Source organism: Zalophus californianus, chromosome 5 (genome assembly GCF_009762305.2).
Source record: "Zalophus californianus isolate mZalCal1 chromosome 5, mZalCal1.pri.v2, whole genome shotgun sequence".
Classification (NCBI taxonomy): Eukaryota; Metazoa; Chordata; class Mammalia; order Carnivora; family Otariidae; genus Zalophus; species Zalophus californianus.
The window spans coordinates 69,096,584-69,111,238 of NC_045599.1; the positions used below are offsets into that span (position 1 = coordinate 69,096,584).

Consider the following 14,655-nt stretch of genomic DNA (forward strand, 5'->3'; position numbering starts at 1 on the left):
TCCCGCCCTTTAGATTGGCCTGTTGCGGTTTCCCCGAATCCTTTGCGGAGCGAGGGTCTGGGTATTTGCGTGATAGACTGGGCGGTAGGTGGCTGCATCTCGCCTCACGCAAGGAGGCCTGTAGCCTGTGGAGAATGACCGGAGACAAGACGGACAACTCCGAGGGAAAGGAAGGAAGGGAGAAGAGGCACGGGTCGCGGGGTTAGCCTCCTCAGCTAGAAGGAGGGAGTAGCTGGGGAATGAGGCCTGCCAAATTTGGCTTCGCTATGTTGTATGAAAGGAGAGAAGGTTAGCACTCCCCTTGACAAGGATGGAAGAGGCCCTCGGGCGTGTCAACACTCTTACGGTTAAGGCATGCCACCTTCTTCGCTATGTTCTAAAACCTTGGATGGCCTGAGTACATAGGGTGTTTGTTTAAAACGCAGATTTAAATGTATCTTTCTCCCATTTTGATTTTAGTAGGTATGAATCTGCATTCTTTTTTTCCTTACAAACTGTCCCGGTGATTCTAAGGCAGGGGATGTAGATTATATTTGTATAATTAGGGGGTTGAATTATTAAGCTATTTACGGTGAAGCGGTACTTAACCGTCCTTTATCTCACCTCTTCCTCCTTGAATGGATTTGTTCTCTTATGTCCTTTATTTTCTAGTGTTGTGAGCTGCTTACATACATTATGTTATCTGAAGTTGCAAACTAAGTTCTTGAAGTTTATTTGGGTAATTAATTTGTTTACTTGTTCATCATTCCTACTAGGCTTTCTTGAGGTGCAGGATTATATCTTTCATTTAACAATGTTCCTAGTGCCTAATACAATGCCTGATGCATAGGTGCTCAATAAATATTTGTTGCATTGAATGGAATCTTGCTGTGAAAACCCACAAAGCACTGAACTAAGCTGTAAACCTTATAAAGGAATAAAATAGCCTGAATGTGGGTGTCGGGCAGGGAAAGGGGGAAGATAAATAAACACTATTGTATATGTATAAGGGAGATGCATACACACACACACACACACACACACACACACAATAAGTTTAAGGAAGGGATAAAACACAATAGGACAGAAGAAAATCTTCTTAAAGCATTTGGCCTATATGTTAGGCTTAGAAGGATGAGCAAAATTTGGACAAGTAAAACGTATGATGGTGTAAGTCTAAAAATTAGAGAAGTTCAAGGATAGCCCCCCAAAAACAAAATTAGAAAACTTACCCTTTTAAAGTACTTTTATAAATCACTTTTAAGTCAAAAAGGAAAAGGGAATATTGCCACTAATAAGGTTGTTGGTAGTTTAAAAGAGAGGTTGGGGTGTCTGGCTGGCTCAGTCTGTAGAGCATGCAACTCTTGATCTCTAGGTTATGAGTTCAAGCCCCATATTGGGCATAGAACTTAATTTTAAAAAGTACAAAAAGCTTTAAAAATTACTAAAACACTTCATACAACTTCATGCTGCTAATAAATAGTAATATCAAAATGAAATAATCACTTTCCAAAGGAAACAGATGACTGAAAAAAGATAGAAAACTGAATTAGGTCGATAACTATAGATAGGACTGAACAGTAGGATGATGCCAGAATTCCATGCCATAAAATAAAAAGTCATCCAGCCCACTCAGAGTTATGGGTGAGTTAAAAATTCATGAGGAGCAGGCAACTCTTGATCTTGGGGTCATGGGTTCAAGCCCCACGTTGGCTGTGGAGATTACTAAAAGAAAAAAAAAACAACTTTGAATTCATAAAAATTCCTGAGGAGCTAATTCTTGTCCTTTAAACTCAAAGCATGATGGAGAACTTTTTAAATGTTCTAGCTAATGTAAAGCTAGCACAGAAAACATTAAAAGCATTTAAAATCCTAAAAAAAACATTTAAAATCACTGTATGCTCCATGAGGAGAGTGTGCATGTTGCTCACCCTTCTATGTGCCTGGCTCGTATTTTATGTTCATTAGTGAATATATGTGCAAACATTTTAGATGTTTGCAAAATCAATTTGGTATTGTCTTGAACATTTCAGTATAACCAAATAGAGTTTATGTTTAAAATCCAAAGATAGTTCAGAATACAAATCTGTATTAATCATAATTCTGGGTTAAGGAGATAAGCTCAGTATCTGAAAAGGCACTGGAAAATATTCAAAGTCCATTTCTAATAAAGTGTATATTAATAAACCAGATGTAGAAGGTACATTTTTAACTTGAACAGCATATTTGAAAAATGCTAGTGTTGGGGTGCCTGGGTGGCTCAGTCATTAAATGTCTGCCTTCTGCTCAGGTCTTGATCCCAGGGTCCTGAGATCAAGCCCCGCATTGGGCTCCCTGACGAGTGGAGAGCCTGCTTCTCCCACTCCCTCTGCTGCTCCCCCTGCTTGTGCTCTCTCTGTGTCTGTCTGTCTGTCAAATAAATAAAAAAAATAAAATCTTTAAAAAAGAAAAGAAAAAAGAAACCTCCATAAAAAAAAAGAAAAAAGTGCTAGTATTTCTTAAACCTGGTACCTGCAACACTAGAATTTTGTGGATGTTTATGGTCATTTCTTGAAGAATGGGTTTGGTGGGCAAATAATTTGGGTAGAATAGATTTTTAAATGTTTAAAATGTTCTCAGCAGGATATCCTGCTAAAGGAATGACAGGAAAGTGTGTGTATCACTTCTGCATAGTAGTGAAAATTAGTGACTTATCCACTCCTTGCTACGAGGGAGGCTGGAAAAAGAAATCTCTAGCTGAAAAACTGTGCCCCGCTAAAACTTGGGGTCAGATCATCTATTACTAAAGATAAGATAGGGGATTTGCAGCTCTGCCACAAACACCATTAAAATAGTTATCAACACTGTCTCTGAAATTCTAATCAATGATGTACTAAAACAAGAAAAAGAGGTGATACATAAAATTAACATGTGTGGATAATATGATTACCTGGAAAAATCCGAGTATCAGACTATTAGAACTGAAAAAAGAATTCAGTAAAGTAGCTGATTTTCAGAAAAATTTGCAAAATCAACAAGCAATTATAAGCTAAAATAATAACAGCAATATGAAATTCCTACAAGTAAACTTAAAAGGAAATGTATAGGATCAGAAGGTAGAAAATCACAACATTTTACTAAAGGACATGATATTTGAATAAATTGACAAGCTATTCTCCTAGATGGGAAGATTCAGTATTGTAAAAATGCTGACTATACCCTAGATTTATCTGTAAATTTAATATCAAAATGAAAATTCCCCTTTTTTAAAAAAATTTTTTAAGATTTTATTTGAGAGAGCAAGCATGTGTATATGAGTGGTAGGGATGAGGGCAGAGGGAAAGGGAGAAGCACACTCCCCTCTAGGCAGGGAGCCCAACTCAGGGCTTGATCCTAGGATTTTGAGATAATGACCTAAGCTGAAGGCAGACGTTTAACAGACTGAGCACCCAGGCATCCCCCATTTTTTTCTTGAATGTAATAAAAATTGTTCTAACTATCATTTTAAGAATAATTGCATAAAATAAGGTACAAAGTGGTGAAAAAGAATAGTAATATAAAAATTGCTCTATAGGAGATTAAAATGTATTTGCTACTATTGTAATCAAAATAGTAAATCCAGAGCTAGAGTCAAAAGTAGATAGAACTTGTGGTTTAAGAAGATAGTAGTATTAGTATTTGTTTAGTCTTCCTCCTGAATCCTTAATAAAACAATAGTTGAGAAATAATTTCTAATACTAAAGTGATTTGGAAAGCTACTGTAAACAGAGAGGTATTTAAAAAAAATATCTGAAAGATCAAAAGAGACATGGAAGCCTGTTGACAAATGAGACAGATCATGAAAGTGTCAACTCCTTGGGACACCTGGGTGGCTCAGTTGGTGAAGCATCTGCCTTCGGCTCAGGTCATGATCCCATGTGATCCCTGGGTCCTGAGATCGAGTCCCACATCAGGCTCCCTGCTCAGCGTAGAGTCTGTTTCTCAATCTGCCCCTTCCCCTACTCATGCTCTCTCTCTCTCTCACACAAAAATAAATTAAAAAATCTTTAAAAAAAAAAAAGTGTCCTTAGAATTTGCAGGTGACTAAGGCTTCAGAGAGAGTTGATCTGACTGACAGAGTCCCAGAGAGACCGTAGGCTTAGAGTTGTCTGGCACAGTAGAGGGTAGAAATGAGAAGAAGGCTGAACACAAAATTTAAAAACTCTTTAGGAAACCACTGCACTTGAATTTTTCCAGATTCCCCTCCCCAATATTGTTTCTCTTCACATCTATCTAGAACCCCATTCTTAAAAATGAATGAAGAATCAAAAACTGTCAGATAAGAAAATCAACAGCATAAATGATAAACTAAGGAAAACAACTATCTAGGAAGACTCAGAGTCAGCTTAGGAAGCAAAACAAACTCATAATAAACTAATAATATTAAGCTTCCTAAGAGGTAGTAAAAAAAAAAAAACTGTTTAAGAGCACAGCAGACTCTGAAAGAGTAACATTCTGAGAATAACGAAAGACTGTTGAAAATAAACATATGATAAATTAAAAAATGATGAGATGATTTAATTGAAATACTCCAGAACTTAGAGCATTCAGACAAAAACATGGAAAAATTGAAAAAACATGGAGGATTAAACCAATAGATCCATCATATGACTAATAGGAATTCCAGAAACAGATAGCAACAAATGGAGGAAAGGCAGAGAAATATCAAATACATAAATGAAGAAAAATTTCAGGGAACTAAATATCAGTACAAGTTCTCAGATTGATAGGATATACCTAGTACTGAGCAAACTAAAATGGTAAAAGGAACCACATACCAATAAGACATTTCAGAACATCAAAAATAAAAGTGTTAGCTTCCAGGGACAATCTGCTCTCCTATAAAAGAATAATAATTGAACTAGCATCAGATTTCTCATCAAAAATATTAGACCCCAGAAGATAATAACTTCAAAATTGTAAGGGGACATTAATTTGAACTTAGAATTCCTTTTCAAGACAAAAACCAAGTGTGAGAACATAATAAGGATTTCAGAAAGTTCAGTCATTGTATATACTTTGAGAGTTGTCCTCCAGATTGCATAATCCAGGGGTGCTCCAATATTGTATTTTACTCTTATTTTTATATAAATAAGTATAATATAAAAATATAGGATTATATAGAGCATAATAGATAATTATATATATATATATAATTTTAAGAGTATGATGTATACATATATTTACCACAATGAAGAAAAACCCTCACAATGAGAACAAATATGATAATAAAACCAATGAAGAACAAAAATGTCAAAGCTAAAAAATAAATAAAGGCAGGGGCAACTGGGTGGCTCAGTCATTTGAGCATCTGACTCTTGATTTCATTTCAAGTCATGATCTTAGGGTTGTGGGATTGAGCCCTGCATCAGGCTCTGGGCTCAGCAGGGAGTTGGCTTGAGATTCTCTCCCTCTGCCTGCCCCCCCAAATAAATAAATCTTTTAGAAAAATAAATGAAGGCAAATATGAAGTAGGAAAAATATTTGTAAAATGCTTGGAAGACAAGGGATTATTATTTTTCATAATATAACAAACCTGTTTATTGTGCAGTCAAACCTTGACCTGTTCCAAATGGAAAGAAGCTCATTCCTTTTTCTCAAGTCACTGCTTTCAAGTATATTTTATCAGATTTCTCTTTCCTGTTGCTTTATGTTTAGGATATCTTACAGCTTTCTTTTCAGTCATTTTCATGATTTCTTTCATGTTGATTATAGGAATAAGTCCCATTTCTATAATTATGATTTTCTTTCTGGTATTAAAATGTCCAATCTTGGGGCACCTGGATGGCTCAGTCAGTTAAGCTTCTGACTTTGGCTCAGGTCATGATCTCAGGGTCCTGGGATGGAGCCCCAAGCCTGCTCCCCGCAAAGTCAGTGGGAAGTCTGTTTCTCCTTCTGCCTCTGTCCCTCCCTGCACTCATGCTCTCTCTTCTCTCTTTCTCTCTCTCTCTCAAATAAATGAGTAAAATCTTAAAAAAAATAGTTAAGGTTAAATGAAATTGTAAGAGTGGGGCTCTAATCCAACAGGAGTGATGTCTTTATAAGAAGTAGAAACACCAAAGGATGTGCACCCACAGAATAAAGGCTATATGAGGACAGAGGAAGAAGGCAGCTATCCCCAAACCAAGGAGAGGCCTCTAGAGAAACCCAGGTGGCACCTTGTTTTTGAACTTCCAGCCTCCAAAACTGAGAAAACGAATTCCTGTTGTTTACCCACCAAGTCTATGGTATTTTGTTATGGCAGCCCTAGAAGACTAATACAATAAGTAAAGATTGACAGATTCTACTGTATGGCAGTGAAACATTTCTCTATGGCAAAAGACTACATTAAGCAAAGTAAATATGCAAACAAAAGCATGGAGTTTGAGTTAAGATAACAGTATTAAAAATGGTAGAATCATTGATTGTGATGGAGAAATCTATCTTCCATATATTTCCGAAGTAATACCACAAAGCACACATTATCTGATCCCAAGGGAGAAAATGTAATTTTGCCACAGGGTGTCACCAGTCTAATCTAATGGTCTAAGTTATCATCACCAATTGGAGTATTACCAGATAGTATATGTCTGCTTATGTAATTCAATTTGAAGTACTCAATTGAACCTCTTAGATCTTTTAGCCAAGAATGTTTAACTTGAATTTAATTAAATCTTAATATCTAATTTCTCATGTATAGGAAATGTAGGAGATAGGGAAACCACTTTCAAAAAAAAATTTGAAAAAGACACTATGGAGAAACAATTAGACAAATCCAGAAAGTAATGCATTCTATAGGACAACTAGCCATTCTCTTTAACAAGTCAGTGCATGAGAAAAGGGAATGACCTGGATTAAAAGGGACTTAAAAGACATTACACCCAGATAGAATGCCTTGTCCTGGATTAAGGCATGGTTTGGACAAAGTAGCTATAAAAGGCATTACAGAAACAGTAACAATTTGAATGTCTCCATTCAAATTGAGGAGATTTGAATATGGACAGGGAATTAGATGTTACAAAGAAATGACTATTTCATCAGGCATTTTAATAACATTATGTCCATTTATGAAAATTGCATCCCTTTTTAGAGATGCAAACTGAAGTGTTTGAGGTGAAATGTTCAAAATGCCTATAATTTACTTTAGTCAGCATATAAAAATCAGTTTAAAAACTTAAAAGGTACAATGATAAATTCTATGTAGAAAAGAAGACAGGGCAATGAGATAGCAGCTGACCATGGGTTGAGTACTATAGCATTGAGAAGGTCTATGATAAAGTGACTTTTGAGCTGTGATATTAAATGACTGCAACTATGTCAGTTTAGGTCCTCTGCATTGGAGCCTAGGAAACATCTGTGAAGGATAAAGGTGTAGTAAGCATAAGACAGGTGAGTCTTCAAACTACAATACTGTCCTGACATCTAGGAAAGGAAAGGAAGGAGGACTGGGTAGGAAGAGCTTCAGAGTACAATGCAGCTGTGAGAAAATCTTAGGCCAGTGAGGAGACCCAGAGCAAAAATGGCCCTGTTGTGAGGAGTCCTGCATTAGGCAGGAATAGCCAAGCTCTGGTATCTGTTCTGTACTCAGTCGTCAGCTAGACTCAGCCCAGGTTAAAAGTGGCCTCAGCGTGAGTAGATCTGAAAATATGGCAGCTGAAAGGCATTAACTATACTCCTCACAGAGGGAGATCTGACCAGTATACCTTCGTTATTGTTGCACAAGCCTTGCAAAAATCTGAAGGGCGAGCATACCAAAAAGAGGAAATGACAAAGGCAAAGTCCCTGAGTTAGGAACAAGGTTGGCATAATCAAGGAAAAGAAAGAATAAGTTTGAAGTATATTGAGAGTGGCAGAATGGTCCAAGAAGTCGGATTGATAAGTAGAGTCCTAGTTATATAGAGTCTAGGAGTTCATGATGAGGGACAAATTTTATTTCAAGTATAATGGAAATCCATCAGCGGGTTTTAAGCAGTGAATTATTGTGATCTGATTTAGGTTTTAGAGCCAAACTTCCTGAAACAATCTATATTCACAGCATCCATTTCCTCATATCTAATTTTCTTTCAACCCACAGCAAATCTGACTTACATTCACCTTTCTACTGGAAGTGCTTTTACTAGGTCACCAAAGACTTCTTAATTCTCAGTTCAATTGCTTCTCTTCGGCTCTCATCCTGTTATCCCTTGGGTTGCATCTGTGTGTTGACCATGCCTTAAAATTGCTCTCATGGCTGTTTTTTACTACTCCTTCATAGTTTCCTTCAATGGCTTTTCTTTATCCACTCCCCAATTGTTTGTATGTTTTCAGAATGATGTTCTTAATAGCTTCATACTATTCCTAAGCACTCTCACCTCCTAAATTTCAACAATTACCTATATAGTGGTAACTCCAAAATTGCTCAAAATTTTTTCCGCTAACCCTCTACTCGCAGTCTTCAAACCTAAATTTTCACTGATGTCATGCATTTCCATCATAATGGAAAAGAATATATCAAAACAAAAATAATTATCTTCTTCTAAAATACTTATGTATTCTCCATCCTAGATAATGGCATCACCAGTCACCCAGTTTGTGTAACTCCTTGGAATAATATTAAACTCATTATTGTCAAAGCATAATTTTCAAAATTTAAATATATGACTGTTACGCAAATATAGAATGAATATGTTTTTATAATCTATTTAACATTTTTTTTTGAGAGGAAGTGAGGTGGGGTGAGAGGCAGAGGGACAGAGAGAATCTTAAGCAGGCTTCATGCCCAGCACATAGCCCAACATGGGCCTTGATCTAACATCTTGAGATCATGACCTGAGCCGAAATCAAGAGTTGGGCACGTGGGGCACCTGGGTGGCTCAGTAGGTTAAGCGTCTGCCTTTGGCTCAGGACATGTCCCAGGGTCCTGGGATCTAGCCCCACATCAGGCTCCCTGATCAGCAGGGAGCCTGCTTCTCCCTCTCCTTCTCCCCCTGCTTTGCTCTCTCTCTCTCTGTCTCTGTCAAATAAATAAAATCTTAAAAAAAAAAAGAGTTGGGCACTTAACTGACTCAGCCACCCAAGCACCCCTAAGATCTATTTAACTTTTTAATGAGGAAACCAGCAATATGATAAAGCTAGTTCACAGAAAAAATAGAAAAACTCAGTATACCTAGGCAGTCACAAGAAGCATGCTGAAATAAGTTGGCTAAATTACAATCTCATACAAGTTAATGTCCTACAAGTCAAAATAAACTGTAGTCTTTGGAGTTGCATTCTCTACCAGACAAAAAGGTTTTGTATCTCTAGAGGGCAAAAATCTACAAGTTAACATTTTACAGTCTTCGCTCTAATCAGTAGCAACTAACAAACAAAGGTAAACCTCCTAGAGAATTAAATTCTTATTGGGTAGAACTATTAAGCAATATTCCAGAATAACATACAGCCATCCTTTGGCATTATTTCCAAGTTCTGGATAGTTTTTCTTAAACTTTTATATGATCCCACATCACCATCATGTGGTGATGGAACTATCTTTTTTTTTTTTTTAAGATTTTATTTATTTATTTGACAGAGAGAGACACAGTGAGAGAGGGAACACAAACAGGGGGAGTGGGAGAGGGAGAATCAGGCTTCCTGCAGAGCAGGGAGCCCAATGCGGGGCTCGATCCCAGGACCCTGGGATCATGACCTGAGCCGAAGGCAGACACTTAACAACTGACCCACCCAGGCGCCCCAGTGGATCTATCTTTGAAAGACAAATCTGCCTGATTCCTATGCCTGTTCCCTATGAAAATGTAAATGGTAGGCAAATTCAAGTAGTGCACAGAAAATGAGCAGGAGTAAGGTTTGAGAAAAGGCTTCTGGTTTTCAAACTTAGTAAATCACAATAATTAAGATAGTATGACATTGGAGAAAGGATAGAAAAATATATCAGTAGAGTAGACCTACTCCTACAGTCAGGAAATTCATTATAAAAACACCAATACAAGTCAATGGAAAAAGACCTTGCAATAAATGGTGCTGTAGCAATCAGACATCACACAAAAAAGAAATGTACATGATTCTTATCTCTCACCAACACAAAAATTAACTTGAGATGGATAATAGACTTCTATGTGAAAGAAAAACTTACAAAGGTTCTAAAAGAAAATGTAGTATAATATCTCCATGACTTTGAGGCAGATGAGATTTCTTAAGCAGGACTTAAAAAGCATTAATCACAAAAATAAAAATGGATATATTGACATCCTCAAAATTAAAAATTTCTGTTCATCAAAGACACCATTCGAAAAGTAAAAAGACAAGCCATGGAGTGGAAGAAAACATTTACAATATGTATATCTGATAAAACATTACAAATCAATTATAAAAAGACTTAAAGCCCAATAAGAACATTGGATAAAAGATTTGAATAAGCAATTTGCAAAAGTGGATATCTAAAGGCTAATAAGCATATGAAAAGATGTTCAACATCATTAGTTATCAGGAAAATACAAGTTAAAACCACAGTGAGTATTATCACAAACACATCAAATTGGCTAATATTAAAATAAATTTAAAAGTTTTTTAAAGACTAATAATATCAAATTGTGACGAAGGATGTGGACCAACTCTCAAGGATTGCTGATAGTGGAATGTAAAATAATAGATCCACTTTGTAAGATTGTCTGTCTATACTAATGTTAAAACATTCACTTACCTTATGACACAGCAATTTCACTCCTAGGTATATATCCAAGAGTAGTGGTATGTTCCCCCAGAAAATTTTTCACAAGAATGTCTGTTGCAACTTTATTCATAATAACCCCATACTGGAAACACCCCAAATTTCCATTAACATGTAAAAGGACAAACAGAGATGTACTCGTATAAAAGAATACTACCAGTGATAAAGAAAAAAACCACACAAAACTAATGGTAACATCAACAATAAGATTGATATTCATGGATACTGTTTTTAGTGAAATAAGTCAGAGACAAAAGAGTACGTGCAAATGAGTATGTTGTACATGATTCCATTTATATAAAATTCAACAATTGGCGGATCTAATCAATGTTTATAGTTTTCAGAATAGGGGTTACCTCTGGGTAGGCAGGGATGGGGTAGCAGTGGTGGTTTATACTGAAAAGGAACATAAAAGAACTTTAGAGGGTGTTAGAAATGCTCTATATCTTGATCTGCATGGTGGTTTCAAGGGTGTATGGACACGTAAAAATCATCTAACTGTGTACTTAAAATTAATGCACTTTATGCATTTTACTAGGTAGGTTATCCATCAAAAATATTAGTTTCTCACAAGGCCTTTGTTTGCAATTTTTGCAGTGTTAAGGAAAATAGTCTAGATTGTAAAAGGTTAAGGGATGATGAAGCAGTGAGATTTAATTTCACTTTGAAGAAATTTGTGAGGAGAAGCATAAAATTAAGGAATTAATAAAGTTATCAACAAGTAAAAGAAGGTTGTTTTTAAAATTCTTTTAGAATAGGGAATGCTTTATTAGGGGAGAAGAAGCCAGTGGAGAGGTACAGTTTGAAGATGGGAGTGAGGGAGGAGAAGAGAAAGTTGATAAGACTAGACATCTTGGAGTAAAATATCGGTAATTATCTAAGTAAGGAGAAGGAAGATAAAGCAGAGAAAAACAAGTAGGGTGAAAAAACTAAAGGACTGTAAAATAGAAGATAATTTAAGGATTTTCACAGACCTTGTCTCCATCTCCTTAGGAAAATGGGGCGCCTGGGTGGCTCAGTTGGTTAAGCGACTGCCTTCAGCTCAGGTCATGATCCTGGAGTTCCAGGATCGAGTCCCACCTCAGGCTCCCTGCTCAGCGGGGAGTCTGCTTCTCCCTCTGACCTTCCCCTCTCTCATGTACTCTCTCTCTCTCATTCTCTCTCTCAAATAAATAAATAAAATCTTTAAAAAAAAAGGAAATATAAAGTAGGGATATCTACTAAAAGTCAGAAGCTGGGGGGAAAGGATGACAGGAGGTAGAATAGAGGGCTTGATGAAGCCAATTAACTGTTTCATTAGCTTTGAAATCTGGGCAACTTACATTACTTCTTGAGTTTCCTCATCCCTGTGATGGGGATTCCATTCACAGAGTTACTATGAAGAATAAATAAGCTAATGTATATACAGTATTCACATAAGACAATTGATGAATGCTATTTCCCCTTTAAAAGTGACTAGGTTGCTGAAAATTACCCTACACAAATAGCTTGGAAAATAGAATAGTCTGGAGTCAGAATAAAAGACCCAGTGGAGGATAAGGAACCTAGGCACTTCCTTAACGTCTGTGGGGCCTAGTGCAAATGAGGCTTCATATGCCTTATGTATAAATATTTTAAAGGTATACATCAAGCTAATAAGCTCTTAAATAAAATACGTTCTATCCTCCTACTATGACAAATACAGCTTCATCATGACCTGAAGTCTAGGTTTAAAATTAGAATTCTGATTCCTTGGTGTTCCACACTGAATCCTGGTAATGTGGGAAGAGCCAGACAAAGTCGGCCTTTTCTTTCTTCTTCCAACTCTGTCCCGCACTAGGAGAGGCCTCCAGTGTATGTGGGTGGATATTCCAGCCTGAAAATCCAAACTCCATTCTCACCTTCAGCAAGTAGCAGCCATTTGGCCACCATTATGCTTGGGCTGTGCTCTCCAATGGCATTGTCCTTGCATTCAGCTCAAAATACTTTTTATTTCAAGGAGTCATATTTTGAGGTAGAATATTTTGCTACCCTTCAGGTAGATATATCTCCTGAGGTGCCTGGGACTCTTCACCTCATGTGGAATGCAGCATAGAAGGGCCAGCATGGGTTCCAAAGCATGGGGCTCTCAGCAGAGGCCTCTTGTGCCCAGAACTAAGGACCTTATAGTGAGTCACATTTAGGTGTAAGATTATGCACACTTCCTGCTTTCAGCAGTGAATACAGGTAGACTGCAATACTGTTGACTGGAAAGAGCAAAATATTCAAGATAAAAATATGCTGAAAAATGTAATGAAAATGAAGTAGAATCTACAAGTCCTTGTTAAGAGGCTGCTTTCCACTTAATAAGCCATTTAGCATTTGAATTATTTTGATGGATTGAAAGCTTTCCTATGAAGCATTGCATAAAACTGAAAATGATTTATTAATCCCAGATCTATTCTTCGAATCAAAATATTTAGTAACCAGCCATGGTCTGGTAACCAGCTTTTGTGAGCTTTGGTTAAAGATGAAATTTCATAATCTCTTTGTCTGGCTTTACATTTCTTAAAACCAAAGAAGTTGTATTTAGATATTCATGTTTATAGATTCATAGGATGTCTTTGAATCCAAATGGTGTTCTTATCACAACAGTCAAAAACAAAGGATTTTATATTTTTTTGATGAATTCTCATCAGTAATGCAGCACTAAACATCCTCCTGAACACAATATCGAGGTGAAAATTAATAGGGTTATTTTTAGCTACCATCTACATACTATAGGCAGACAACATCAAGAGCAAGGGGGAAATTATGGTTCTTTTAGTTTAATAAATCATAATGTTTCTGAAAAATTCTCCTTCCTCCCAAAATTGGGGCATCTAATTATATAAAGTGATTACTGTGGCAACAGCTTAGATATGAAGAGAAAAAGAGGAGAAAAAAGAGGGGGGGGAAGGAGACTGGGAGGGAAGGAGAATAAATTAGGCTATTAAACAAAAAGAAAAAAAGTATTTTGACTAAAAAGCAAAATGTGGGAACTGCTGACTAGAAGAGAAAGGGAACACTGAAAAAGTTATATTTAGGGCTTAACCCAGTCAATATCTGAACGTTAAAGTAAAGGTAAACTTTGTGAATGTAAATAAAAGAAACTAAGAATCACAACAGTAGCTTTTATAGGATAGAGTGAGGAAAGAGCTGCTTATTTCTAAATTATATAATAAACTTCAAGTGAAAATTTGATAGAATATAAAATACTATGTACAATAAGAAAGTTAAAGATTACATGTTATATATTATGTTATATATTGTAATATTAATGTATTATATGTTACATATTATAATATATAATGTATAATATGTTTCTGTATTATAACAGAACCTAAAATACAGTTTACCCTTGAATAACACAGGTTTGAACCATGGAGGTCCACTTATATGTGAGTTTTTTAAAAATAAATACCATAAATGTATTTTCTCTTCCTTATGGTTTTTTAATAACATTTTCTTTTCTCTAGCTTACTTTATTGTAAGAATACAGTATATAATACATATAACATATAAAATATGTGTTAATAGATTGTTTATGTTAGTAAGGCTTTGGGTCAACAGAAGGTCAACTTAACTATTAGTAAAGTTTTGCGGGAGTCAAAAGTTCTATGTTGATTTTCAGCTGCACAGCTGTGGGAAGGATGGCACTGCCTCTAACTCCCGTGTTGTTCAAGCATCAACTGTATATGAGAAAACAGCTCACATAAAAAGATCTACAAATAGTTTGTAAACATATGACTTATTCAACTTCTTTAAAAAATAAGGAAAATACTAAAATAAACTTTAGTGAGATACCAGTCTTCACTTGCTGGATTTGCAAAGATCTAAGTTTGAAATTACAAACCTACTATGGAGAATTAGCAGGAAAAGTCTTCCTTAAACATTGTTTCTAGTTAGGTAATTTAGGGCAACCTTTTTGGAGAGCCTTGGAGATCAGATGTATCAAAATTTAAAATATACTTTGAACC

The 14,655-nt window shown here is 36.1% G+C and overlaps 1 protein-coding gene and 1 pseudogene across 1 annotated transcript in view; both read left to right on the forward strand.

Annotated features, from left to right (window-relative positions):
- Positions 1–14,655, forward strand: part of POLR3G (RNA polymerase III subunit G) — a 99,058-nt gene that overhangs the window by 217 nt on the left and 84,186 nt on the right. The window lies entirely within an intron of this gene.
- LOC113930083 lies at positions 267–369 on the forward strand (annotated as a pseudogene).